We start from the raw sequence: 5,672 nt of genomic DNA on the forward strand, positions 1-5,672 counted from the left end.
ACGGGGTAAACGTCAGCAGGCCATTCTGAAACTCATATGTTTGGGGGACAGGCCCCACACCGCACAGGAGTTGTGGCGGGGTATTGAACAACAGACCGACGAGTGGTTGCTGCCGGTGAGCCTCAAGCCCGGACTGGTGGTGTGCGATAATGGGCGAAATCTCGTTGCAGCTCTGGGACTAGCCGGTTTGACGCACATCCCTTGCCTGGTGCATGTGCTGAATTTGGTGGTGCAGAAGTTCATTCGCAACTACCCCGACTTGTCAGAGCTGCTGCATAAAGTGCGGGCCGTCTGTTCGCGCTTCCGGCGTTCACACCCTACCGCTGCTCGCCTGTCTGCGCTACAGCGTAACTTCGGCCTTCCCGCTCACCGCCTCATATGCGACGTGCCCACCAGGTGGAACTCCACCTTGCATATGCTGGACAGACTGTGCGAGCAGCAGCAGGCCATAGTAGAGTTTCAGCTGCAGCACGCACGGGTCAGTCGCACTGTGGATCAGACCCACTTCACCACCAATGACTGGGTCTCCATGCGAGACCTGTGTGCCCTGTTGCATTGTTTCGAGTACTCCACCAACATGGCCAGTGGCGATGACGCCGTTATCAGCGTTACAATACCACTTCTATGTCTCCTTGAGAAAACACTTAGGGCGATGATGGAAGAGGAGGTGGCCCAGGAGGAAGAGGTGTCATTTTTAGCACTTTCAGGCCAGTCTCTTCGAAGTGACTCAGAGGGAGGTTTTTTGCAACACCAGAGGCCAGGTACAAATGTGGCCAGACAGGGCCCACTACTGGAAGACGAGGAGGACGAGGATGAGGAGGAGGTGGAGGAGGATGAGGATGAAGCATGTTCACAGCGGGGTGGCACCCAAAGCAGCTCGGGCCCATCACTGGTGCGTGGCTGGGGGGAAACACAGGACGATGACGATACGCCTCCCACAGAGGACAGCTTGTCCTTACCTCTGGGCAGCCAGGCACACATGAGCGACTACATGCTGCAGTGCCTGCGCAACGACAGCAGAGTTGCCCACATTTTAACGTGTGCGGACTACTGGGTTGCCACCCTGCTGGATCCCCGGTACAAAGACAATGTGCCCACCTTACTTCCTACACTGGAGCGTGATAGGAAGATGCGCGAGTACAAGCGCACGTTGGTAGACGCGCTACTGAGAGCATTCCCAAATGTCACAGGGGAACCAGTGGAAGCCCAAGGCGAAGGCAGAGGAGGAGCAAGAGGTCGCCAACGCAGCTGTGTCACGCCCAGCTCCTCTGAGGGCAGGGTTAGCATGGCAGAGATGTGGAAAAGTTTTGTCAACACGCCACAGCTAAGTGCACCACCACCTGATACAGAACGTGTTAGCAGGAGGCAACATTTCACTAACATGGTGGAACAGTATACAAAAATTAAGCAGATGGCTCACTCTGATTTGTCACGATAGGTGCACAGGTTCAAAGAAACACCCCCTTGGTTCTAATGGATATAGTAAAATTTGAATGGAACCGGCACTCAACAATTCGGAATACACGTGGAAATCAGATAAAATTATTTATTAAACAATCAACATGTGTCCTGTGTGCACCAGGATAAAATTCATAAAATAACATAAAATATATAAAATATAGCTTGTGTGTAAGCCAGAGAGATAGGTGTCTCTAATCTATCAAGTTCTGACCGCCAAACGCAGCAGACAGAGAGATGCAAAGTGTGAATGCCGTGAACCGGATTCGAACCGGGGTTGCTGCGGCCACGATCATGGCGACATTCACGAGCCAGGTAGGAATTGAACCTACAATCTTCTGATCCGTAGTCTGATGCGTTATCCATTGCGCCACTGGCCCTGCTTCTCAGACGACTGTGATCCAATAGCCCTACCTAATAGGAGGGACACGGATGCAGTCTGCTGCGTTTGGCGGTCAGAACTTGATAGATTAGAGACACCTATCTCTCTGGCTTACACACAAGCTATATTTTATATATTTTATGTTATTTTATGAATTTTATCCTGGTGCACACAGGACACATGTTGATTGTTTAATAAATAATTTTATCTGATTTCCACGTGTATTCCGAATTGTTGAGTGCCGGTTCCATTCAAATTTTACTATATCCATTAGAACCATGGTGGAACAGTACCTGTGCACACCACTCCACGTATGAAATTTTTAATTGGTCAGGGAGACCATAATTGTCTCTAGGTTAATACGTGCTACTAAATGTATCAATAAATTGTATATAAAATTTAACGTTTATTTGATACTCTTAAAATTAAATGCCTAGAACTCACATATTAAAACTATCAGTGGTGCCAGCCCTGTTGCAATATATCTTATATTGTATCATTTTATATATGCTTATTGACCACTGGGGGGCCCTCACTCTATTCCCTTTAGTAGTTCCTGCTATCACGGTTCAGCAGTGATCATAGTTGTTACATAGTGCACTGTTATTGCCACAGTGTACTTCTCTAAGCCTCAGGCTTCTTTCCAATGTGCTGATAGATAACAGCGTTCTGTTATTCCCACAGATACTGCTCTAAACAGCGGGCTCCTTCCCAGTGTGCTGATTGATAACTAGCATGTACTGCTTATACTTGGCATGGCACTCGCTGCCTAAAACCACATTTAACACACTCTGCCCCCCCGACATGTTTCACCAAGCTCTCTTGGCGTCTTCAGGGGAACGCCAAGAGAGCTTGGTGAAACATGTCGGGGGGCAGAGTGTGTTAAATGTGGTTTTATGTCAGCGCAGGGCCTAAATGTGTGACAGTGGCCTGTTCCAGTGGTGGGTGACGTGATGCCTGATTCTCTGCTATGACATGAAGACAGATTCTGCACTGACATAAGGCCAGATTCTCTGTTACGGGACCTCTCTCCTCTGCCTGGGTGCCTGGGCCTAAATGTGTGACAGTGGCCTGTTCCAGTGGTGGGTGACGTGATGCCTGATTCTCTGCTATGACATGAAGACAGATTCTGCGCTGACATAAGGCCAGATTCTCTGTTACGGGACCGCTCTCCTCTGTCTGGGTGCCGGGGCCTAAATGTGTGACAGTGGCCTGTTCCAGTGGTGGGTGACGTGAAGCCTGATTCTCTGCTATGACATGAATACAGATTCTGCGCTGACATAAGGCCAGATTCTCTGTTACGGGACCTCTCTCCTCTGCCTGGGTGCCTGGGCCTAAATGTGTGACAGTGGCCTGTTCCAGTGGTGGGTGACGTGATGCCTGATTCTCTGCTATGACATGAAGACAGATTCTGCGCTGACATAAGGCCAGATTCTCTGTTACGGGACCGCTCTCCTCTGTCTGGGTGCCGGGGCCTAAATGTGTGACAGTGGCCTGTTCCAGTGGTGGGTGACGTGAAGCCTGATTCTCTGCTATGACATGAATACAGATTCTGCGCTGACTTAAGGCCAGATTCTCTGTTACGGGACCTCTCTCCTCTGCCTGGGTGCCTGGGCTTAAATGTGTGACAGTGGCCTGTTCCAGTGGTGGGTGACGTGATGCCTGATTCTCTGCTATGACAAGAAGACAGATTCTGCGCTGACATAAGGCCAGATTCTCTGTTACGGGACCTCTCTCCTCTGCCTGGGTGCCTGGGCCTAAATGTGTGACAGTGGCCTGTTCCAGTGGTGGGTGACATGAAGCCTGATTCTCTGCTATGACATGAAGACAGATTCTGCGCTGACATAAGGCCAGATTCTCTGTTACGGGACCGCTCTCCTCTGTCTGGGTGCCGGGGCCTAAATGTGTGACAGTGGCCTGTTCCAGTGGTGGGTGACATGAAGCCTGATTCTCTGCTATGACATGAAGACAGATTCTGAGCTGACTTAAGGCCAGATTCTCTGTTACGGGACCTCTCTCCTCTGCCTGGGTGCCTGGGCTTAAATGTGTGACAGTGGCCTGTTCCAGTGGTGGGTGACGTGATGCCTGATTCTCTGCTATGACATGAAGACAGATTCTGCGCTGACATAAGGCCAGATTCTCTGTTACGGGACCTCTCTCCTCTGCCTGGGTGCCTGGGCCTAAATGTGCGACAGTGGCCTGTTCCAGTGGTGGGTGACGTGATGCCTGATTCTCTGCTATGACATAAAGACAGATTCTGCGCTGACATAAGGCCAGATTCTCTGTTACGGGACCTCTCTCCTCTGCCTGGGTGCCTGGGTCTAAATGTGTGACAGTGGCCTGTTCCAGTGGTGGGTGACGTGATGCCTGATTCTCTGCTATGACATGAAGACAGATTCTGCGCTGACATAAGGCCAGATTCTCTGTTACGGGACCTCTCTCCTCTGTCTGGGTGCCGGGGCCTAAATGTGTGACAGTGGCCTGTTACAGTGGTGGGTGACGTGAAGCCTGATTCTCTGCTATGACATAAAGACAGATTCTGCGCTGACATAAGGCCAGATTCTCTGTTACGGGACCGCTCTCCTCTGTCTGGGTGCCGGGGCCTAAATGTGTGACAGTGGCTTGTTCCAGTGGTGGGTGACGTGAAGCCTGATTCTCTGCTATGACATGAAGACTGATTCTGCACTGACGTGAAGCCAGATTCTCTGCTATGGCATGAAGAGACTGATTCTCTGCTGACATAAAGCCAGATTCTTTGCTATGGCATGAAGAGACTGATTCTCTGCTGACGTGAAGCCAGATTCTCTGCTATGGGACCTCTGTCCAATTGATATTGGTTCATTTTTATTTTTTTAATTTTAATTTTAATTCATTTCCCTATCCAAATTTGTTTGCAGGGGATTTACCTACATGTTGCTGCCTTTTGCAGCCCTCTAGCTCTTTCCTGGGCTGTTTTACAGCCTTTTTAGTGCCCAAAAGTTCGGCTCCCCATTGACTTCAATGGGGTTCGGGTTCGGGACGAAGTTCGGATCGGGTTCGGATCCCGAACCCGAACATTTCCGGGAAGTTCGGCCGAACTTCTCGAACCCGAACATCCAGGTGTTCGCTCAACTCTAATAAAGACATGTCCTCGTTGAGCCAGCCTGGTGCCACACAGTCGAGTTCATAAATCCACTTTATCTCTTTTTGGGCCAGCTGTTTTCTCCAATTGCCTACTCTTAAGGATATGTAGACGCGATCTAGTCCCCTGACCCGATATGTGTAGCTATCACAATCGTGGACGTCTTCGAAGTGTCTGGAGATAGATCTCAATTTAGTTATATAATTTTCTTCCCTCGCTCCCTCTATCCCCAAGACATGCTCACGAACACGTCTCCTCAATTCCCTCGTTGACATGCCAACATAAAGACGTTGGCATGGACAATATGCCAGGTAAATTACCCCCGGTGTCACACATGTGATGTTGTCACACACTATAAGAAAAAAAGACAATGCAGCAGCATCCTGCAAATCAGATAAAGTACAACAATGCCATAGTCACAAAAATTATGATTACAAAAATTATAGTGCTAATGCTACGCTTATTTTTAAAGTGAGATGTTTGGCCAATGCATTTTGTACAGAACCATCTGAGCCCGTCTGCCATACGTCAAGGCGATCTCTGTTAGACGGGTCCTAACACTAAATACTACCTGTTATGCGCCATAATGGCCGCCATAAAATTCAGGGAGTGTTGGTTTTGTACAAAATGCATTGGACAAGCATCTCACTTTATAAATAAGCGTAGCATTAGCACTATAATTTTTGTAATCATAATTTTTATGACTATGGC

General features: G+C 49.0%; 1 non-coding gene across 1 annotated transcript; it reads right to left on the reverse strand.

Annotated features, from left to right (window-relative positions):
* Positions 1–1,765: 1,765 nt before the first annotated feature.
* TRNAR-ACG lies at positions 1,766–1,838 on the reverse strand. Its single transcript has one exon. It is a non-coding gene; the product is annotated as a tRNA-Arg (tRNA).
* Between the last annotated feature and the right edge of the window lie 3,834 nt (positions 1,839–5,672).

Source organism: Bufo bufo, chromosome 4, assembly GCF_905171765.1.
Source record: "Bufo bufo chromosome 4, aBufBuf1.1, whole genome shotgun sequence".
NCBI classification, from domain to species: domain Eukaryota; kingdom Metazoa; phylum Chordata; class Amphibia; order Anura; family Bufonidae; genus Bufo; species Bufo bufo.